This window comes from Chiroxiphia lanceolata, chromosome 2, assembly GCF_009829145.1.
Source record: "Chiroxiphia lanceolata isolate bChiLan1 chromosome 2, bChiLan1.pri, whole genome shotgun sequence".
Taxonomy (NCBI): Eukaryota; Metazoa; Chordata; class Aves; order Passeriformes; family Pipridae; genus Chiroxiphia; species Chiroxiphia lanceolata.
The window spans coordinates 20,897,575-20,922,420 of NC_045638.1; the positions used below are offsets into that span (position 1 = coordinate 20,897,575).

The 24,846-nt window shown below is 41.3% G+C and overlaps 1 protein-coding gene across 3 annotated transcripts in view; it reads right to left on the reverse strand.

Annotated features, from left to right (window-relative positions):
* Nucleotides 1-24,476, reverse strand: part of TBL1X (transducin beta like 1 X-linked) — a 196,067-nt gene extending 171,591 nt beyond the window's left edge. For 2 of the 3 annotated variants that reach the window (XM_032679467.1, XM_032679464.1), the window contains exon 1: nucleotides 24,056-24,476. The gene's annotated coding sequence lies outside the window, so the exon portion shown is untranslated. Of the gene's footprint in view, nucleotides 1-261; nucleotides 374-24,055 lie in introns of those variants that run through there. The other variant, XM_032679465.1, reaches the window with a different exon arrangement.
* Between the last annotated feature and the right edge of the window lie 370 nt (nucleotides 24,477-24,846).

The following is a 24,846-nucleotide window of genomic DNA, read 5'->3' on the forward strand; positions in this document are numbered from 1 at the left end:
TCATCTCTGTGGCTTGCTCTGCTTCACTCACCACAAACAACTCATGTTTTCAACACTTAATTTAATATTTTGCAGGCTAATGGAAACTTTACATAATGCATTCTCGCTCATAAGGCTAAAATGTCAATGCAAATGGGATTGAGATCTTGATATGGAGAGAAAGCAAATGTTATCTTTTCAAAATCTTCAGCCTAACAAACATGATGTGGAGGATGGAACGAGCACTGATACAAAATAAAAAGGAGGGCAAAATCATCTTACTTATTTTAGAAGAGTGTCTGTATCTCTTCCTGAGCACCGCACTCCCAGCCATACCTCCCTCAACAGTGTTTAACATTTGATTAAAATAGTTTCTTAACCCCTCCTCAGTCTGCTAGTGTCCTCTCTGTGGTAGGACATGAAAAACAGATTGAAAAACAACCGTTGATGTGATCGTTAACAGTTATATTTCACTTTCACTTAAAATCCAGTAAGTATTGTCAGATTAGTCCTCACTCACAACAAATTCCAACTCCTGTGGTTTCCTTTCATTTTTTTAAAAAAAAGGGTATGTTTGATCTTTTCTTTGTGCATTGAGAGTTCAGGGCCATGCAGCAGTCATGCCTTCAGCACCTGTTAATAATTTCTCAGTAGAAAGGATAGAGCAAAAGTAGGTGAAGGGAGGCTTTCAAGTTTTAACCACTCCATCCATATATCTCATCCCATCCAACCACACAGTGCAGTCCCTCCCTTAAAGCACCACTTCTTTACAGCTATTCCCAGCAAGAGGAAATGACTTGCTGTGGGTGCAAAGTAATGTAAATACTTTTTCAATTTTATGGGATTTCATTCTAAATACATGTAAGTAAATCTGAGCACAGTGAGAAAACAAAAGCAAGCACTGGTCACACTGTGGACATGTCAGTCCAGGAAAGATGATCATCGTAGACAGTGAGCTTAATCCTGAACAGCTAATTTTTCTCTTGAGCACTCTTCCAGTTACCAATATAATCTCTTGCCTTCAGAATAAAAGCTTGGCAAATTTTTTTGACAGAAATTCTGCATGCTTTCAGAATGCTTGGTATACCTGAAATGGAACAAAAACAGTGGCTCAGCCGTCCACTCTACAGTCATTTCACAAGTCCTTTCTCCCTGTTTTCCATAAAGTCATATTCATGTCTATTAGATTTTCTGTAACCACTGCTAAGAATAAGGAACTCATTACTACAGAAGTGTTTTATAATCTAAGGTAACGTGGTTCAAACAACTTGATACTTGCTGACTTACTGCAAGGGGATAGGTAAATGGACTAAGTTTTAAACAGGTTACAACCGAATAAAAAAAAAAAAATCAAAAATGGCAGCACCTCAAGCACAATAGCTCCACCTACACAGGTGGTATTAGGTTACCACAGTTTTTTTACACTGTAATCACCACTGGAGAATAAGCTTCTTTATGCCTGGAAAACAATATCAAGAACAGATCGTAACAAACACTGACTTGACTGCTGAGAGTGGACATTTCAAAATGCCTGAACCCGCACTCAAAGCAGGCTTACTATCAAGTCCCATGTAAAGGAATACCTAGGTACTTCTTTATTTTCTTCAGGTTTACATTGTTACAGGATATATGTTCAGCCTAATCTGTGAGATACTACGCTCTACAGGTCTAGTAACAAAAATAACAGGAGTTCCATAGCTAAAGAACAGGATAGGATAGGATAGGATAGGATAATTTCAGTCAGAAGGGACCTACAACTGACTAGTCCAACTACCTCACCAATATAGGGCCGACCAAAAGTTAAAGCATACTGTGAGGGCCCCGTTCGAATGCCTCTTTAACACTGTCAGGCTTAGTGTGTCAGCCACCACTCCAGGAAGCCTGTTCCAGTGTTTGACCACCCTCTTGGTAAAGAAATGCTTCCTAATGTCCAGTATAAATCTTCTCTGGTGCAGCTCTGAGACATTCCCATGTGTCCTGCCACTGAATTCCCAAGAGAAGAGATCAGCACCACCCTCTCCACTTCCTCTCCTCAGGAAGGTGTAGAAGAATGAGGTCACCCAGCAGCCTCCTTCTCTCCAAGGAGCAGACAAGCCCAAAGTCCTCAGTCACTCCTCACAGGACATGCTTTCTAGCCCTTTTCACCACATTTGTTTTCCTCCTCTGGACACATTCAAGGACCTTCACATCCTTGCATACAGTGCTCAAGGTGAGGCTGCACCAAGACTGAATACAGCAGGATAATCACCTCTTTGAGCAGCTGGTGGTGCTCTTTGATGCGCTACTGGATGCAGCTTTCCCTCTTAGGACCAACCTGGATGAGAACCATACCACAACTAATTTCAAAAAAATGTACCTATTGACAATAGGTAGGTATTCTGTTATATATAAACTGTATTTTGGAATGCCAGCTGGGCCACAATTGAAAATAATCAAAATTAAAATGTAAAGAAAATCCATATTCCTATTGCAAGCTAGCATGAAAATGTGGTCTAAAAATAAAGCAGTCTTTTATGTATTGCACATCACACCCCAATACCTCAAAGAATTTATACATGCTTTTGTACATAGCTTAGTAACAGAAAGTCCTCATGCAAGAGTTACAGAAGTTAACTATATAAGAAGTCTTATCAGCATAAATTCTCTCGTTGCTTGATAAACACTAAATTTCTACAATGATTCTGCAATTCTGTAGATATTCAGAACCATGTTAAGCTTCTGTAACAATAAACCCACTTGATAAATAGATTTCAAAACATTATATTGTAAACAGAAGGCTTTAAACTTACAGCTTACAAAGCTGCTCAATACCTCCAGCATGTGGTACATGCTCATTTTCAACCATCTAAAAATATCACATTTGTAAAAATCTAATCTCTGGAAACATGACTAGTTGGGTTTAAAATAGTCAGTTCGCTGATGGATTTATAACTTTATCTGCATTTCACAATTACACTCAAAAGCATATTTTAAAAAGAGTGAGTTCATGCCCCTTCTGCAAATAGGCATTTGAATTAAGTTCATACCAGACTGCAGCCCACATAATGAATAAATATGTTCTTCTATAAGCAGCAGAACTAAAGGAATCTGGGTTTTGACACTTTCATACTCCATGTCTTCTGAAGAGCCTCACAAACTTCTGCTGTTACCCAGACGAATACAGCACGTCCCGCCCAGCCGGTCAGTGTTTCCATACCTGACTGGGAAGCTGGTTGCTGCCCCATGGAATGAAGGAAGTTACGCTCTTCTCATTTTGTGAGGGTCTGGCATGACTTTTGTCTCCTTCACCCCCATAGCCACTAATCCTTGTAACACCTGTAGGAATCCCCTATCTTTGAGCACATTAACACTGCCATATGTGGCTGCTGTTGTTTAACACAGCTGGGTGTTCTATTCTGGGAGACAGACAATGCCACATTGCACAGCAGGATAAGGTTCTTCACCCAGAGCATGGCTGGGCACTGGAACAGGCTCCCCAAAGGAAATGGTCACAGCACTAAGCCTGGCAGAGGAGGCATGTGGACAATGCCCTTGGTCCTATGGTTTAGTTTTAGGTAGTCCTGTGAGGAGCAGGGAGTTAGACTTGATGATCCTTATGGGCTCCTTCCAACTTGAGATATTCTGTGACTTTATGAATGCAAACCAAAGATTTTGTTTCTTAAGAAAACCTCAATAATCTTTAGACATATGATGCTCACCAACTCAAGATCCTCAAGCTCATTCGTGCTACCCAAGGCAAGCTTCTGGACTGACCTGCCATTTAGTTTTCACCATACAAACTCTGGCTTCTGCTGGCAAGTGCTTAAATCAGATAGAACTCACTCTTGGTGTAGCTGTCAATGTGTCCAGGGTATACAAACTGATTATTTTGGTTTCTTTTTCTTCTCAACCTTTTCATACTCTTACATTCAGGCAGTGCACTGAAATGGTTACACTTGTCAGCAGAGCAAAACAGCTACGGAACATAACACTGCACAGCACCGCAGCCAGTCCAGCCACTTCACAAGGGAAAAGCATAGTGCTTTACATGCACTTCCTAGTTACACAAAAGTCCATGCTCATATTCCACTCTGAACAGCTCTATTTTTAATAGACAACTGGATTTTTAAAGGCAGTAATACTGAGATCTTAATCAATTCTTAAATAGGATGAATCCATAAAAATATTAGTTATTTGAACCGAACTGTGCTGGTGACTAATATGCCTGTTCCTCGATCTATCTTAACTTTGAAGTTACAAAAATATACAGTAAATGAAGCTCCGGATGATGATATTTAGCTGTCTTGAAATTTCCTTTATGTTCTGCCAACTTCAATTCTGATTTGGACTAGAATGATCACTAGTAAACAATAATCTGGCATGCACTCATTAGCAGAAAAACAAACAATATATTTTTAAAAGTACAATATACCAGATAAATTTCCATTTCACAGCAGAAGACTTCAGCTTCCAGTCCAATGTACTGTCTTTATTTTGTTGCTGATTGCACAAGTGGCAAAGAAATACTCTATTACAAATTAGGCTTTTAGCTCGAAAGTCTCTTATTTAGCTATTGCTGTTTCTTCTCTCCCTTTCCCCCCATTTTAAGACATACCATTAGTGTGAGATCTTCTCAATTTCAAACAAGTGGGGTACAACAGTGTCACAGGTTAAATCAACTGTAATTCTTATGCTTGCTTTTATGGATTTGAAAATGATTTTTTAAAATTATTTTTGACTCAAAGACTGAAAGTATATTTTTAAATATGTACACGCAATAAAGAATGAGCAAAGTATGATTGTTTTAAAGCTTATGCTCCCTTTAGCTTCTAATTAATAGTATCTTTGTTATTTTAGGAGCCTCATGGGTATTTAGAGGGCTAAACTGCAATAAAACCAAGGTACATAAATGAAATCTATTAAGGTTGTCTTAGTCAATAAAATCTAATTAAATCAAACAATAGCCACAGCCGATGGACAGCCCCTGCCAGTGTGCAGAAGAGGAAGAGGAGGAGGAGTAGATGGAGGAGGAGGAGGAAGAGGGCATGTCCTGCAGCCCCTACCACCCAGGAAAAGCTGTCATGCATCCCTCTTCCCCAGCTCCTGCCTCCTCCAACCCTACCCTCCCACAGGGAGCACCCCAGCCCTCTTCGCCCACCAACAAGAAGCAATCTGACAGCAATACTTTAACAGCCATATGGCCATGCCAGGCAAATTTGGCCTTACTGCTTCATACTGTTGCTGCTAACCTCCTCCCCCTCCCTGGCTTCCCAGAACATCTGACAGATGCATGATCTCCTCGGAGAGGAACAGTGGCTCCCTCAAATGTGTCACACTGTCCCAGAAGATGCTTTACCCTGAGCAGGGGAGACTTGTGTGCAGCAACACACACGAGGAGCTGGCCATGGCAGCGTCTGCAATGCCTGGCAGCCTCTGGCACTGCCACACACGGCACACACAGCCCCACAGCTCTGGAAAATATGGTGAACCATGCATTTTACGAAAAACATCCACACTGCTTCTCAAAATGGCTGGGTAAACGAAGCCTAGTGCCTACTTTAGACAGAAAGTCTTTGAAAAATAGTGTGTTTAATGCAAGAGGAAAAAAGCACCCCAAATATTTATAAACCACTCAAACTCTGCCTATACACTGTCTGGGAACTCTATGAGTTCCCTTTTACCTACATTATGAACCAGACTGCACATTTACAACTGTTTCCTTCATCTGACTTAACCTTCAGCTGCGATTCCCACACCTGTCTTTTCATTCTACCCTTTGAATACCACTATAATTTATTCAGTTCCTTTGGTGACAGGCCTCCTTCATCTCAGAAGAGAGTATTAACTTCTCTAAGGATTTTAACAGGAGGAAACTAACCATGACTAGACAATGTTTGAAATATACACTTCTTGCTTTTAGTTGCAGAATGAGTCTGCATTGCTGGTGGATATAAAATTCAGATAGGAGATATGGAGATAACTTGAAAGAAATTTTCAAAGTACAATTCTACATAGGTATGCCTCATGAGCAATTATCAGAGTTGCTAACTTTCTCATTACTAAATGCTGTGTTATTTACATAGAAGCCTCACAGACTTGTTCTTCCTTAAGAGCACTGAGGGCAGCAGTCAAATATTCCTCTGCCCAGTCTTTGCTGAGAGGGAGCTGGAGGTACACAAAGATTACCACAAAGATGAATCAGAAGGCCCAGCAAGTAGGTGTTCACTGCCCATTGAAAGCTCTTAGTTTCTGGGTACTGTTTTTAAAATCTACAAAGTAGAAGTGAGATGGATTTTAAAACATTTCTAGTCCAGACAGGAAATTCTTAGAAATTATAAACTAGTAATTAGGGTCAAGTCCTAAACATACACACATTAGGCTTTCCCCACACAAGTGCTGCTGTTTACTCCTGTGAAACTATTGTGTACAAAGCTAAGCACAGACATAAATATTGAATACCTACAGCCACATCCTATATGAAGGAAATGTCTGGTCTACAATAAAGACACATTTTTCACAGAAATATTAAGTATATAAATACATTTGTAAGATGTCTTGCTTTTGGGGTTTTTTTTTAGTCACACTCTTTGAAACTCAGACATATTCATAGAACCATAGAATGGTTTGGGTTGGAAGACACCTTAAAGATCATCTACTTCCAACCTCCCTGCCATGGGCAGGGACACCTTCCACTAAAAAAGGTTGCTCAGAGCCCCATCCAACCCCGCCTTGAACACTTCGATTCATCAAAATGCAGCTAACAGCACTTTGGTTTCAATGTTACGGGAGAAATGGCTTTATTAAGTTACCTTTTACACTGAAGTAAGTTCAAGGAGGAAAAAGACATATCTGTAACTAGCAAAAAGATTAGTTCTTGGCTCTAAACACAGCTCCTTTTTAAATCAGTGTCAACCTGTACAGTACTGGTAATCATAAAACAGCTAAAATGGTCTGCAAACTATTACAGAAACAACTGGAATAATGGCATACATGTCTACATCAGGGAGCCTGATAGACAACATCAAAATTTTGGCCTAATTTTGATCTTACATCACCAAGTGTAATCAGTTCCTTTATATAAAAACTCTTTTTATTATCAGCATTTTAATTAAAATGCTTACAATTATAACGACAAAATTACAGTTTTTTAAAATAAGAAAAATTTATTTACTGGAAAATAAAGCATATCTTTCTAGCAGCCAAAAAAATGGATATGATCTAAAAATTGCATTGCTTAAGAAAAGTGAGACAATTCTTTGATTTAAAAGACTTGAAAACACTAATATGTCATTTCCCTTCTCCCCAAACATACACCTAAGTGTACCAGAAGAACCACAAATAGCAACTGTTCCTATGAGAATGTTTTTCATGAAAAGTTCACTTTACCTCCCACACACGTCAAGTTGACAATTGAGAATCAATTCAAAATGTAAGCACCTATGTCCTAAGATAACCCTCAGTGCTCAGTTAACAAATCTGTCATCTGCTTAATTTTGGTTTGGTGAGGGATGCTGGGGGTTGTTTTTTTGTTTGTTTTGTTTTGTGCTCTTCTGGTTTACTTTCATAGGGCTTTTTTTTACAGATTCATCAACACAACAATTTGTAGCAATTTATAACACTTGCAGAACCAATTTCCTCTTTCAGAAAGGCCAATGCTTAGTTAAAGGCTGACAACTGGTGCTGTGTAAATGCTTACCTTCCAAGGGATCATAGCCTTTTTAAAGCTGTTCTGCTACCAGATTCAACCAGACCTACCACCAGTAAGTATCAGGGAAAAGATCAAACCTGGTGGAAAGCTGGCATGAGTGCCTCTCTCCAACAAAACTGCACCATATCAGCACTGTTGTTTGCTTCTCTCTCTCTCTTGCTCCCCCCCCTCCAAAGGGAACATAAAATCTAATATGCAAAGCAAGACTTGCAGATCAAAACACAATTTATTTCTCACCGGCGTGATGAGGCACACACGAGCACCTCACCCAACACCACTTTTCACAGGAAGCAGGCTAGCCGAGAACAGGCTTTGAAACTATCAGGTTCAAAAACTGTGAAACCAATGGTGAGAGAAACCTTTTTGAAACAATAATTGCAAAAGACCAACGAGGCCAGCTAGGTGAGGGCTCCTCCTGCAAGGATCAGCTCATGCTCCTTTTCTCTAGGTTATTATCCTCTACTTATGAGAGGTCTCTTGAAACAGTAGCTTACCATGAAGTATCTTTCACATATTCTGGGAAGGTGGGGTTTCTCCTTATTTGAATACAGTTAGATGCTGGTACAACTAAGCAAAATGCAGGTGTTACTCACTGATCAGCTGAGGTTGAAGAAACAAATTAACTACTAAACTGGCCTCTTTCCATCCCAAGCTGCATATGCCTCTGTGACACTGTTCACTGGGACTTTTTACTGCATCAGCCAGACTCATAGCTAAGATTTCTAAGAAATTTTGTGAATCAAAAAATAAGTACTAAATAATAATTCTAAAGAAAGTTATTAAGTAGCATCTGTAGTGTTGAACAATTAACCCAACTGTTTTGCTAAGTCAACAATGCCATTTTCTTATATTGATTTTGGCTGTCAAAGACTTGTTACTAGCAAAAAAAAGATGACAACCACAATTTCAAAAGTATGTCTGAATTTTCATTTCATAGTTTCTGTGGCTTGAAATTAATTGATAATATTTAACCAGTCTACAGTATGGTCCATGCAGGCCAACATTCTAAACCTAAACAAAAAGAGAAAGAAATGAGAAGTCCAAGCTACTATTTTACAGATCCTAAACTTTCCTGTGGACAGGAACAGTACATCCCAGTTTGTTCTTCTCATCAAATTTCTTTTAATAAATATCTTCTACTAAGCTCTCAACCAACTTGACAACATTTCTAAGCTACAAAGAAAAAAAACAAACCTCCAAGCGAGTGCAATTTGCATGTAATTCTTATATAATACGGTTTATCATGTGATACTACTAATTTCTAGATATTTATACATATAATTAATATGTAAATCTGTCTAATTTAAAGAAGCATTTGAGGTTTGGGTTTTTTTGCATTAGGCCACTATACCTCATATCCTTGTTTCTTTAGTGTTTCTGCTTGTTTAAAGAAGAACAAGATTCCCAGTTCCTACTATTTCAACCAAAAAACAAGTTTTCATGTTTTTTAAGTTAGGAAATATTTGTAATAAATAGTAAACTAAATCACTACTGCAATAATAATACATCTTCCCACTACACCAAATATTACATTAAATAAAACTAAGCACGTATGGCAGAAAAACTTGCTACCAATTTACAATACAGACCCTCTAACCTCAATATAAACCATACACACCTGGACAGACACTCATATATTAAATGTGAGAAGCTGCTGCTGAGGATCAGGGCCAAATTTTGCCCTTTCAAGAAACATACAGAGATAGGGAAAAAAACCCACACATCTATATGCAGACTTGTAGTAGTCACTTGGTAGGATCTTTTTCTTTAAGGCTCAGGGGAGACCTCATCACTCTCTACAACCACCTGAAAGGAGGTTTTAGCCAGGTGGGGGTTGGTCTCTTCTCCCAGGCAACCAGCAGTAGGACAAGAGGGCATGGTCTTAAGCTGTGCCAGGGGAGGTTTAGGTTGGATATTAGGAAGAAATTCTTTACAGAGAGAGTAATCAGATATTGGAATAGGCTGCCCAGGGAAGTGGTGGATTCACCATCCCTGGAGGTTTTTAAGATGAGACTGGATGAGGCACTTAGTGTCATGGTCTAGTAACCAGGGTGGTGTTGGATCAAGGGTTGGACTTGATGATCTCGGAGGTCTTTTCCAACCTGGTTGATTCTATGATTTTTTTTTAAACAGCACTTTATATTTATCTTTGGGGAAAAAAGAGGGAGGTGACCTTCTGTTGTCAGAATCTTATGATGCACTCCTGTATTAATGCTAATTACTTATCCAGGCACTAAGCAGCCACCAGTTCCTCTGATTTCAACTGTGGCTGTACCTACCCAAGGCTTCTGAAAAACAAGCCTCTTATTTAGCTATCTGTATTCAAAAATGTTGGCTTCGAAAGCACCCAGCTAGTACACACTCTAGAGACACAAATTATTAACAACATAATCAGCATGAGCCATAGCCAGTATACAAACAGTCTTGAGTGTGTGTCATAAAAGCACAGGGATAATGAGGTGCAGGTAACGTTCGTGTTTACTTCCATTTAGGTTAAACTCAACAGTCTGATCTCGCCTGACAGCAGCCCCAAACAACCTCTGGCTTTAGATCCAGGTCACTACAGGAGAAGTGCAGTACTTTTTTCCTAAAAATGTAGTCAAGAGAGGTATTACCATGTTTGTCCAGGTTGCTGGTGGTCTAGCCGAAGAAGCCTACAGCTCTTCCAAAAGCAGTTTAATGCCTCTAAATGCAGATTGGATGGCAGCCACAGCTATGCAGGAAAGTTTTAAGCAATTAGCTGCCCTTGGGAAAAAACCCAACTGTATAGTCTGAATTACCTTTTGCATTGCATGTGCTAGGATGGTCTTAAGACTGAGGGTAACAGCTGTTATCTCAGTGGGACTGTCTTTTTTTGTGTGTGCCATAATTATATGGTAATATTTCTGGAGCACAACAAATTTTGGTCAGAAAGGAGAAACAACAAGAAGCTGAGCCACGTCAAGTCCCAGTGACAAAGTTGCTGGAGTGACAAAGTGGAATTACTGCACCACTTGGAATAAACTAATAATGTCATATCTAGCATACAGCTTTAAGAAATCCAAGAAAGCAAGCTTCAGGGAAGGAAATCGCATGTACACAAATATTGATAACAAATAACAATTAGCAGAAGGTCTGTTCATTACATTAGGCAGAACCTAGAAGAAATCATTATTCATCTGCCTGCCTGCTCAGTCTGTATTTTAGTGCAGGCTGCAGGAAATAATTTCCAATACTGACAAAAAAAAAAAAAAAAGAAAAAAAGACATGGAGGTGGATGGCTTTGTGTATCTGATTTCATCAGAACTCTGAAACACAAGTGCTGGAAACCAGAATGATAAATGAAGGACTACAAAACAGATTAAACCCACTACAAAATCAATGAAAAAAAATGCACGTATATACACACATTACATGGAAATTAGAGAGACTCATCATAAGCTCCTTGAGCCAAAGGTTATCATGCTGAAAACAGAAAATCTAGTTAGCAAAAATATTTTGATTATGCAACTTTCCCTTTGGAATAAGACAGCAAGGAGTCAAATTTTCTTTTAGATTGCCTTTTATAGGCAATTCTTGAAGAAAGTATAGCACTATTCATAACTTTCAGTATTTCTAAAAATGTCATATTCTAATTACAAAGTGCTGTTAATCTATTATTCTTATGCATACACACAAAACGCTAAAATATGGTTTATTACATTTCAATCTAAGAGATTAACACATTGCCATTTATTTTTATTGGCAGTGTGCCCAAATACCCCAGATCTGCAAGACTGATAGTGAAAAGGAAAATATTTCTGGCCTCAAAGCAAGCAGATCTATGGTTGCTTGGAATGTGTAAACAGCCAGAGCCTGTTTTACTTCCCACCCCCACTCTCACCATACACACCTCCTCTACCTAACCCCTCCTAACATTAGCAAGCAGTGCTGCTCTCAAGCAGAGGAGAAAACAGAAGTGTAGTAACATCAAATAACAAAATTCTTGACATTTTAAGACGCAAGAATTTGGATTTACTGAAATGTGATACTGCCATATAAATTGTTAGACTCTAAAAGCAAAACCAGTACTGCACAAGACCCCTCAAAAAAAAGAAAAGAAAAATCAGTTGAGCAGGCTTCCTATGTGACAGACCTGATAAACACAAACTAAGGGAATCCAAATGCTCCTCTATAGATTATTCTTTGTGCAATTAAAGATCAGCCAAATCTGTGTTATGTCAGAGAAAATACCCTTCACAGCCCTACGTAAGAGAAGGGATATTTTCATAAATATCTACAAAATGCCAAAATTTAATGTTGGTATAAATTACCTTCTGTGAAAACACAGATTATTACTTGCATAATGATATTCACACCCACAAAGCAGTAAGTCATAAAAATAGATATCATCACATCCTTAAGAAGTTTACAATAGAGTTAGACCAGGGATCTTTTAATTCTTTAAATTTGTGGGCCAATAAAGATATCTTGTACAGCGAATTTGAACTGAATTACAACAGGCTTCCTGTTTTTTTTAACCCCCAGATCTCTATAAAAACAGACCTAGCTGCTTGCAAACCATGGTTTGAAACTACAGAATTAGAGAACTGGTGAATATTATTGTTGTTATTTACCTAGTAGCTTTAGTCTTCAAAACCAAATCAAACAAAAGTGTACCCAAAAAAAAAGGGGGGAGGGGCAATTAAAAGAGCTGAGCAAATGGCTGTATATGATGGGAAGCTCATAAAACCCCAGAGAATAAAAAGGGAAAACTTGCAGAAAAAAAAATAAATGTAGTCTAGTATAGAGTCAAACACTGAAAGGAAGTTTCATAATGTTGTTTACAAATAACAGGTCACGCAGCTCTCCTACTTTCCCTTCTATTAATTTTACCGGTTCTATGAACGCGTTTAGCTAACATTCAAAAGAACACATCCATAGACTAATGAGGGTAAAATGATGGCTCAAAGGAGACACAAGCAAATGGTCTGTCAGCAGACTATCTGCAAACAGTTGAAATCAATAATAAATTCAACCTAACCAAATGCAATGCATACTAACAGAAGTTAAAACACTGAGGCAACTGGCAAATACATAAATGATGTTTCAGGCCACAGGGTATACTTTCTCACATACGTTAGCACGTTAAACAGGCTGGTAAGATATTTGCTCCACTTGAGACACCAGAAAAATAACCATATGTATTTCCAGAGACAAAAATAACAATTAAGACAATGCTAATAGCATAAACAGTTATATATTTAAGACAACTATCTGTAGGATGTTTGAGTCATCAAATGAAAAAAAGTTAGAAAATTTATTTTTAAGGTTAGAAAAATAAATGCAATGATCCTTCTGCGTAGTTTTCCTTATCTACTGCAGACAAACAGAGCAAGCATCCCAGAGAAAAACGGTACATTAAAATAAAATACACACCGCATCACCAGTACACAGACATACCCATTCTAGGGTTTTTTTGCATTTAGGAGCAGGGTAATCTTCATATTTTTTTCTTCAGTCAGCATCTGCTGTGAAGGATGAAGTGTTACACTATGCACTGTCAGGCTTCTGCTTTCCAGCAAAGCCTCCCTGGTGTCAACCAAGGCAGCTGCAAGACCCCTACCCACAGAAGGCTTTGCTCAGCTGGCATTAACCAGTTGGCTGAGGAAGGTTTGGCGCTGCTGTCTGTGCAAAATAACGAGAGCCAGACTGCTGAGATCCGTGGCAGAACAGACTAGAGGAAGCACAGCTCCAGCCTGCGGCCAGCACAAGGCGCAGTCGGTGTACCTGGGCCGGGGACACCTGTTGCTGTGTGGGAGCACTGGTGCACACTCTCAGCAGAGGGTACGGCCTTTGTAACCCCGACACAAAAGACAACCATCAGGTGCCACATCTGAGATGCTGGGCTTCTTATGTGGTACGTCACAGTTGGCAGAACAGTTTTGAGACTATCCATGATCTAGACAGGCAACACTGAGATCATCTCACCGCTGCCTGCCAGTCCCTTACGGGTGCTTGCTGCTAGTGTTTGTTAGACCTTCTAATGTGGCCTTCCCCGAAAAACTAAGGACACTTGACTGAAAAAGGTCACAGGTTCCAACCATCCAACTAAGCTGGTCGCTTTTTAATGTATGTGTTTGCAACCTTAAAATTGCTAAGCCTTACACTTTGTACTGCAAAATAGTAAGCCCAGTAAATTTCAACATAGCCGACACAGCTCCTTGCACGCTGTAAAGAAACCCAGCTCTAAATCTCAACTAAATGTTTCTCAGCTACAGAAACTTCCAAAAACACTGTGAGGATTCACATAAGAATGGTATTCAAGATAGACTTTGGAAGTTATGCCATACAAAATATACTACTTATGCGGGTAGGGGAAATGAGAAGGACACCATGATCTCTGTTTTACTACAAGAACATTGACTGACAGACTAAACCTAAAAGTACATCATCCATTGATTTAAAAATGGCTCAGAAATGTTTGCTTAATCAGTCAAGAATCTGTGCTGCCATCATATAAGGCCTGATCCTAGAAGTCTCCTGCACAAGCCAAATATATTTTTGCAACATCAGGCCACAGCTATAACAGGATTTGTTGAATGTTCAGAACACAAACGGATCATCAACTCCGTCCTTGCTGAAGTTACACAGGTATCGTGGAGCTGTCAGAAAAAACAACCAAAGCACACAGAAAATATCCATTAAAATTAAACCTCTAAAAGTTCACTGGAAACCCTAACTGATTTTTTACTGGATGAGGGAGGTAATGAAAAAAAAGTTTAAAAGTAATTACAAAAAGGTTGAGAAAAACCATAAAGTCTTGTTCTGAGGCAATCTAATACCCTAAACCCAACTCTGTTAGCCAGGAAACTAACTTACAGATTAAGAGAAGATTAACATATTAAAGCAATCATTACTTCTAATTCTAAACTGAACACTGAAAGGGAGATAAAACTTTTTTTTTCATAGTTTTCCTTTTATACCCTGCTACCCTAATTGATAAACTGATGAAAAATAGGATTATACTTTAGTAAGCAGAACTTTACATTCACATTTTAATAAACTAGCAACAAAATAAATAATGTATTTTGATCTTTAAAATTCTTCAAAAGCAGTCACTACTAAAACCTTCATAGCAGTTCTGTAGGACAGTAAGCAGGTAACATTCCACCATTCCATAAGTGGAATGTAAATTATTTACCCAGCTGTGGAAAGGAGTGCCCTATCAACTGCCTTGTAAAGATATTAAGGAACAGATTTTTTTTTTTCTTTTCATAGACATACATTCAAATTTACTTTTAAAAAAAGGAAAAATGTTGTACTTCAAAATCTCATGGCAAAACGAATACGGGAGCAAACAACTACAAAATCATTCAATGCAATTATCTGAGCAATCTTTAAATACGTACAGGATATAGGTCATGGTATTACTTATAGTAAGAGGAAATTAAATTTCTTTCTTTCATTTTGGACTCCATGTACATAAACACCTGCTATGCACAACAAACCTTATCTACAAACCCACCATTCAGTGCATATGATCTAATTGAGAATGCATAACTGCATTTAACTGCATGTTGCCATTAGAGAACACATAACTCTTCCATATTTCAGGTGGTTTTTAAACTGAAAATAAATGCTGTTGGTAACATGGCAGATACCACGAAGAATTTCTTGTTTGGTCTAAGTAAAATTTAAAATAAAAAATTTAATTCACACACAAATACATTAAACATTAGAAAAACCAAACACACACAAAAAGTAGTATCTGTAACCACAAAATAACGTATTATAAAGTATCCACATACCATATATACTACCCTCCTAACACTGAAAAATGCACAGGAATAAGTGTTTTGAAGATACATGACCTTAGCCAAGAAAAAAAAAAAATACAGTTCAGAAAATTCATTTAAAAATTTCTTTGGCTACTTGACAGTCCGCAGGTTAAAAATAGCCGAGCCCAGCTTTTCAGGTAGCTTACTCCCACTCTTCTTCTTCCTCCTTGTAAACTGCCCATCAGAGCTTAAGCTACATTCTGGTTTTTACCTAACCTCTACCCAGCACTACCAGACTATGTAGTAAAGACATGATGGTGGCCTCCCAGAATAGCTGGTTTCATTCATCAGCAGTGAGGTGAATCATTACATTAATGCTTTAGCAAATTTGAGCTGTACGTAACAAATAAGTTCTTTACTTCCACTCCGATATTGTGTTTAGGGCCACCTTTACAGCTTCCCTTATGTTTTTTTTCCCAAGCACATAAAATCCTGTGAGAATACAACTGGATAAATTTTTATTATACACTGTCATGCACTAATTTTACACTAACTGGTTTGTTTAAATTAAGAAGTTATGTAAGATACCTATTGATACAACCAGAAGTATCAGAGTTGAGAGTGCTTGGGTTTTTTAATACAAAACCAGATTCCTCCAAATACAAACAAGCATTGTTATTGAGTTACAACACCACCAACCCAAACAAACCCAGTAATAGTCAAAATGAAAATAAAGAAATCTTGAATAGTTTTCACAGAATGACATAAAATCTGTCTTGTGAACACCATGTAAAGTTACTAAAAATGAACTTGCTTCTCTTCCTTACTGTCATTTTTGAGAACTGATATAGGAAGGAAGATGTTTCCCTCATCAGAATAATCCTCAGGCCTACCTTTTATCTGTACCTTCCTCAGATCATAGTATTTTAGTTTAAAAGTAAAAAATTGAAAACGTAAACTTTATTAACTACATAAAACTACAGAAGCTCTTACATTAAAAAAGGACTAAACTAAAGCCAAAAAGAAAAAAAACCCCAAACAGCAAAGTTCAGCTGCAATTATGAGCTGAATCCATATAATGAGAGAGTTGAATCCATATAATTAGCAGCATTACCAATACCTTCTGAGAAATTTAGAAAATATTTGGTGTGTTTCAGTCAATTCTGTAACCAAATTCCTAGAGGTCCATGTGTGAGCATGTAAACAGGAATGAAAAGAGTTAAGTTTGTTTTGTGACTGTAAAAAGCAAAAGACAGATATCCTTGGAAACTAACCCCCACAACATGAATGGGCACTGTTTGTGCTTGGATTCCCTGTCCTAATCCATCAGCAAAACTCGACCCTATCTGTGGACAACATTCCAGTGGAGGGTAATTTTCCCTCAGTCTCTCTATCAAGATAATGGTTTAAATTTTACTTCTAGGAGCAACCAAAAAAAAAAAAAAGATATCATAATTTTGAAGTTTGAATGCATTTCTCAGCCATATACAGTAGCCCAGTTGTCACCTCCTGGGCTCACTATGCTCAGTCAGATGTACAAGCACAGTGTGCACTTCTGACCTTGCCACATTTCAACAAGTACATAATGCACCTCTGTCTTCTCCCAAAACCTGACATCCAGCCTGGCCCAGTCCTACAGTCATTTCACTGGGTTTGCACCACCCCAGGTGCTGCTGACTGGAGCTTGAAACCTGAGCACATCCTAGTTCGGGGTGTGAGAGCCTAGCCACCGCACTCCAGCACCGCTCTCCAACCTCAGGGAGACTCCTTTTTTCTCCAAAACTAATTTTTGGACTACCTTTAAGGCTATCCGTGTACATATACCTACATGCACATGCACACAATCACATACGGCAATTAGTGTAGTTCATTTTAAACAATTAATACTTGCAAAACTGCTTCTTATTCTACAATCCCAGCTGAGACTATGTGCTAACACAAGTCTTGATACTAATAAGTCTCTGGACACACACATATCCTCTGCCAGTAGCAATCAGACTAAACCCACTGGTACAGTGAACAAGCTACTTGTAGTTGCTAAACGACACTGAAACTATTGTGTAGTTATAACAATTCCTAATTCTGTTACCAACATGCATGGATTTGCAAAAAAAAAAAATCCATATTTTTACTTCACTTTATAAAAATATCATGTATTCATTAACTGGGCCCTGTGAAAGTCAATTGTTTTGGAAGAACATCCTTCCGATTATTTTGCTGTAGGCTACAGGGCGGTGTTCAAATTGACACACTCATCACTGGACACTTCTAAGCATGAAACATAACAACAGCTGTATACATGTTACTTATAACACTGAAACAGCTCCCTTTCAGCAGTGCCTCTATAACATGATTATTCTGTTCAGAAATATAAATCATAGATAGTTGGCTTCACTCTTGAACAAGAGAATATTCTGCAGAGTCTCCATTCAATCGCAGAGGGTTAATGAAGAGCTAATAGTGCTACACAGCAAACTGTAGCAGAAGGCAAAGTTGTACATCCAGTGCAGTTTACTGCCGTCAAAAAGGAGCACAACAAATATATTATTCTGCAGAATGACAAAGGGAATCTATCCACCAGAGTAAAATCCTCTTTGTTTTCTTGACAATAATGACAAAGGAATATTTTACAAGTATTTTTAATGCCTAAGGGAAAAAATGTTGCTTTTTTTGCTCTATCAATAACTTATTGCAGGTGTGGGAAAGTTCTGTTTTGACAGAAAAAAAATTCATATTTGATGTTACATCTTTTCATCTAATAAAATTATGATTTTATATAACAAAACGCATATATAAAGCCACTACATAGCAGTAAGAGGTTAAACTGTAACTAAGAATTAGCAGCTTAAATGAAATTTAGGTCAGTAAATGCAATCTCATTTCGAATGGCAGTGGAGTGATGTACAGAGCGACCGCTACATACTAATGGAGAACAATGCTCTTTAAATGCCTTGTTCCACCTTTCAAAAGCAAAGGGTCAATAAAATTTACCATTTAATTAGACAAAAGTATTTTGATGAGTATATATATACACAGTTATTAGACATTATAAGTCTACTTGTCTGCTCAGAAATAGGCCACAAGTCATATCATCGAAGCATCAAGGCACTGTTTTTGTCCATGTGTTCAGTGTGCTGTGTTAACTTCTCACAGTAAATGAGTAACATTCAACACCCAAGCCAAACTGTAGTTATGCAATGCACTTCGCTAAAATATTAAAATAACTGTTTCTTCATACCACAATACTATCATCATGATTTTGAACTGCATGAATACCACAGGGTTCTTCGCATAAATTTCTGTTGTAACTTCACATAAATTATCACTCCTTACATAGACTCCAGTTTAAATAGGTCAAGCAGACATATATTAATTGTCCACACTACAGAGAAAGTCAAGAAATGGGGTTAAACATCGTGATGCCCCTTTTTTTGCATTAAGTCAACAGGATTATAAAGATGGAAGGCATATCATCAAATGTTCCTACGCCCAAGCCTCTTTTCCTGATGCAATCATGCTCATAACCCAAAGTAAAGAAGGGGACTAATAGCTGGGATCCAAACAGAAGATATCAAAGGCAATATATTCTTCTCTTGTCAAACAACAAATGAAGAAATACAATACCTGTTGCTACAGTCCAGTATTTTTAGTATCTCTTAAAGTAAATACAAATATGCACAGGAAAAGCAGTGCAAGAAAAGTAGCACAAAAGGCCTGTGCAGCTCCACCTTCAAAAACGGTCACATACCCACTATGGAGTTAAACTTGCTTTCAATTAAGCTAACAAAAGCAATTTTATACCTCTATGGAATCATTAAACATTAGTAATTATAATTTATAAATCTCCATCTAGGACAAAATCTCTACACAAGAAGAAAACTGGTAAGAAACTATGACCTTTTCTTACTGAACACCCTTCTTCGATTGCTCCTAGCTTTTACACAGCACTAGCTTTGGGAGGCTTCTTGTCATTGTAAAATCAAATACTGTTAGTCATCCTTAAATGAAATTCCATTATAATAATGACCAGAAAGCAACAACAACAACAACAAAACAAAAACAACGACAAAAACAACAACAACAAAAAAGAAAGCCTTTAAAATATTCTCTTGTCTACCAAAGAAAAGAAAAATAACCTAAACGCCATTTTTCACCTTTGGATGTTTGTTTCAGTATCATCAAAATGCCAAGGTTTTGTCCTGACAGGAAGGCTGCTATTCCTACGTAGAGCTGTAGTCCCAATGTTTTTGTTTAATTTCAACCAACTTGTCCAAGTAGGCCATTTGGTAGAAACCTATAAATGGTACCCAGGGGGTATGGGTTCTTGCTGTAAAGAGGCCAGCTATTTCCTCCTAACTAAAAATAGGCAAGATGAGGGAGGGGAAGAGGGAGTGGAGTTTTAATTTAGCAGATGAAAAAAGAGTTTACAAAATTACTTCCATCTTGCCTCATAATGAAGATTATGAAAAAAAGAAGCTGTCCCAAGAGTTACAAAACCTGCATCATTTTATAGGCAGGCTGGCGTACATAACCTAAAATACCAGGAATTAAAAGAGCAATAGTAAAGAGAATCCAGGATATGGATCGCATGTTATGATGCCCACTCCTCTTCACACAGAGCAGACAGATTTACCAGCGACAGTGCTGCCAAGTGTTAACAACTCTCCTCTCTCCTACCAGCTGAGATCACACGGTGGCCATGGCTGTGCAGATAAGGCACTACAGTCGGCTGCTGTTCCCCTGAGTCAGTTTTTTCCATCATTTACCCTCCTGGCTTTTTGTCTCCCTCACTTACTCGCATTACAACCTGTTTAGGGCGAGAACCGTCGTCTACAATATTCCCAAAATGGTCCTGATTTGAATGGGGGCCCCTTGGCACTACTAAAACATAAACAACATTGGTTTTATACAGCATAAATTTTAACACTGAACTCTTTACAGCAGCAAACAGCAAGAGCTAACAGCACCAAAGCACATTTGCACTATCTGTGGCAAAGGCCAGGCTAAACCCCGGGATGGGTTTTCCAGCCTCATCCCCACAATGAACCAAATTCATTGAACATGTTGCTCAATCCTAAGTGTATCGCATCGCTGACTTATCTCGGACACTGAGAAACAAGATCCCATCTGCACTGAGGGACGTTCTCCTCTACTCCTTCCAAGCTCAGGGATGACAGGCCTTTAACAGCTGCTGCTGACAGAGGAGAAGCCTCTGTTCAGGAAGCTCTCCCAGGAGACATGGCACATTAGACTTATCAAGTGGACAAAAGGTCTGCTTCCGGCCCCTGTCATCACAAAAATGGGAAAAGCCCATCTGTAAATCAATGACAGTACCACACCAACATGAAGTTGAGTCCAGGGAGGTTTAGGATGGACATCAAGCAAAGGTTTTTCACCCAGAGGGTGGCTGAGCACTGGAACAGGCTCCCCAGGAAGTGGTCACAGCACCAAAGCTGATAAAGCTCAAGAAGCGTTTGGACAACGCTCTCAGGCACATGGTGTGACTCTTGGGGCGGTCCCATGCAGGGCCAGGAGTTGGACGCCATGATCCTTGTGGGTCTCTTCCAACTCAGGACATTCTATGATTCTATGAAAACTGGGCAAACTGGTAGAGCAGAAGCCTGGCAATTCCAGGTGCAGACAAGTTCCCCATCCTTATCAAGGATTTAATCTATCTTTGCTCCTTCAATACTCTTTTTGTGGAGAATACTTGAAATCGGCTGAAAAGAAGAACCATAGCATAACTCTCAGCAGTGGCATAGCAGAGGACACTGGAGCTACTTAATCGGGTGGGGGAAGGGCAGAAGATGTATTCAGAGGACAACTTATCTGCAGAGATAAGTTTTTTACGTCCTAGGAGACCTGGACAGTTGTGCAGTTGCCAGTGTTTACACGTATGCATAATTTTTAATCCTTTATGCTTCTGAAACACACTTTTTCATCTTTTGAGAGAAAAAAACAACCTCAGAATCATAGAATATCCTGAGTTGGAAGGGTCCCACAAGGATCACTGAGTCCAACTCCTGGCCCTGCACAGGTCAGCCCCAAAAATCACACCATGTGCCTGAGAGCGTTGTCCAAATGCTTCTTGAGCATTGTCAGCCTTGGTGCTGTGACCACTTCCCTGGGGAGCCTATTCCAGTGCCCAGTCACCTTCTGGGTGAAGAACCTTTTCCTAACATTCAACCTAAATCCACCCTGCCACAGCGTCATGCCATTCCCCCAGGTCCTGTCGCTGGTCACCACAAAGAAGAGATCAGTGCCTGCTCCTCCGCTTCCCCTCAAGAGGAAGCTGTAGGCTGCAATGAGGTCTCCCCTCAGTCTCCTCTAATCTGAACACGCCAAGTGATCTCAGCTGCTCCTCATACAGCCTCCCCTCTAGACTCTTCACCTTTTAGATGCTCTCTAGTAACCTTAGATCCTTCTTATACTGTGGCACCCAAAACTGCACACAATATTCAAGATGAGACCGCATCAGTGCAGAGCAGAACAGGACAATCACCTCCCTCGACCAGCTGGCGATGTTTTGCTCGATGCACCCCAGGTCATGTCTGGCCCTCTTGGCTGCCAAGGCACTGCTGATTCATATTCAGCTTGCTGTCAACCAGGACCCCCAGGTCCCTTCCCGCAGCGCTGCTCTCCAGCATCTTGTTCCTCAGCCTGTCTGTACATTGAGGGTTGTCCTATCCTAGATTGTTGCATAGCTCACTGAAGGTGTTAAAAACTGAAACGACTACAGTAGCTTTGCTCAAATCTCCACTGTTTTTGCCATTATTACACATAGCCCAAGAGAGCTTTAACGCATTTTTAATGTGATAGCATCCTCCCCCTCTTGCTTTCCCTTTTCCTCCCACCCCCTCTACAAATCTTCTGTGGAAAAGCTTCCCTGTTTTACTATTGCTGTCTTTGAGATGTTGCAATTATTATCTGTAATTGTTTAAGAAAAAAAACCAACGCCAAAACACACACTAGGACAAATCCTGCTCTCTTGCCAACAACATCTGCTATCATGGAATAAATATATTTAGTTCAAAACCTGCCCGGTGTCTCTGTACATGACAGAACACTGACTGCAGGACAGGGAGAGGCCTAAGCCCAGCATGTGCAGTCATATGGTAAGCAAAGTATATGACGTTAAACCTTATATATGCCACAGGAACAGTCTCAGTTAAAGGACTGCTAATAAATCGAATAAGGAAGAAAGATATGACGTTATATTTATCACCACTAAAGCCCTTGTATTTATTGCCTACAACCAGATCCCCCCTGGCACAATATATTTATTTTCATACTATTAGCCTAAAACATCAGTCTTGAGATTTTAATTTTACACTTTATTTTATTTGAAAACATCACTCTTTTCAAAGGGATATTTTAGGTTTCTGCAGTATTCTCTTTTTTTTGGGGGAGAGGCGGTGATGAGCCCAGCCGAACATCCCGCCTCCCCTCCCCCACCGCACACATCCACATCCACACTCCAAGGCTCGTTTGTCAGGAAAAGAGAAACGCCGTACGAATCCTCGTGGAGAACAGCGAGAAGCATGTTAAGACAACACATAAAGGGAAGCCTTTATTCCGTGTAAACGCCGACTTTGAGAAATTAATATACAAGCCGAACTTTTAGGGTGTGGCTTGGTGTTTTCCCCCCTTGTTGCGCTGTGCAGGATGCCTGCCCGAGAGCCCAACAACATATCATTAAATAGGTCAAGGGTCACTCGCTTTACATCACACCACACCAATATTCAGCCGCGCACCGAACCCATCTATCAGCCCCACCGCCGAGATTGAACCCGCACGATAAAAGGGGACCCGGCTCAGCCCGGTGACAGAAGCCGGAGGCAGGGTGCCCACGGGCCCCGCCGCTCCGGGGCTGGGCACGCCGGCCCGGGACGTGCAACAGGTCGCAGCCCCGCAGCCCCCGAGGGGCTCCCCCGCACCCCCTGCCCCGCCGGCGGCCGCGGGCTGGGAGCGGGGCCGGCAGAGCCCGCGTCTCCAGGGGGTGGGAATGGGGGCTGGGGGGCGAGAAGGGGGAACTTGTTTACCTACTTGGAAGTAAACTTCGATGTAGGGGAGCGACCGGCCCCTCCGCCCGCTGCTGATTCAAGCCCTGGCGATGAATGGGATCCCCTCCCCCACCCAGGCTCTGCAAACTCCACACTGGAGCGTGAATACCTCGCATTCCCCCCAACCCCCCTCCCCTGAGCATTTATTTTTTTTAATTAAAAAAACCACAATACTACCTCAGAAGTAGGGAGAAACTGCCCCACCCCCTCCCTCCCCACGCCCTGGGGTCGCTCTGCCCGGGGGCAGATGCAAAACAGCCGCCACGGGCACGGCAGTCCCACGCACACACATCGCCTCGGCCCAAAGAAAACACCCCTAAAATCCTCGAACAGACCCCAAAACCTCCAGGTTCAAAAAAACTTCGTCATAACAAGCAGTGGCTGAGCGACCCCCTCCCCCCCGGGCGGGTCAGGCTGCAGAGGGGGCGCCGGGGGCAGCGGGGCCCGGACTGGGCTGGGCTCGGGGGGCTGCGCCGGGGAAGCATTGGCGTGAGGAAAGAGGATGGGGGGGGGAGAAAAAAGGGAGGGGGGGAGAAAAAAAAACACAACAGGGTCTCCGGGATGAATAATCCGCCTCGGGAACTCACCTCGCAGCGCAGCGGGCGTTAAAGGCACAGCTCCCGCTCCCGCGGGTGGGGAGAGCCCCAACTTCTGCGGGGGGCGGCGGCGCTGCTGCTGGCGGAGACTTTTCCTCACTTGCCGCGCATGGTGCAACTCCTCTTCCCCCGGGGTCCCGGCCAGCCTGCCAGGAGGCTGCGAATCCCCCCTCGCCACCGCCGCCGCCGCACACGCCTCCTCCCCCCCCTCCCCTCCGCGCACAGGCGGCACAAGGAAGTCCCGGAGAGTGGGAAGGGGGAAACGGAAAGTTTTGGGGCGGAATGGCGGTGAGGGGGGGGGGGGTTGGCGGGGCCGGTGCGGGCGCGCGGCGGCGGCAGGAGCAGCGCCGAGGGGGAGCCACAGCCGCGCCCGGGGCCGCCGCCACCGGGCGGGAGCGAGGGAGGTGACGGCGGGGGAGGGGGCGCACCGGGAGGGCTCCGAGGGCCGGGGTGGGTGGGGGGCGAACCAGCTGCGCCCTCCCCCACCCGGGTGGGTCCCGCACGCCGGGACGGGCGGCTCGAGGAGGCGCCGCTGCCAACGCCCCCGGGGGTGCCCCGGGGTGGCCGCTGAGCCCTCGCCCCCGCTCTGCCTGCGGTTGTGTTGTGCTTCGACACCCCCCGCAACTGAAACAACTGTGACACATCACGCACACACGGAGGGCAACCCTGCCCTCCCCTCCCCCGCCGGTGCCGGCCCGGCGCGGGGGCACACGCGGTGCCCTCTCGCCCCCGCGCACGTTCGGCCCCCGCGGGACCCGCTCGGGCCGCGGGGGCGGTTGAGG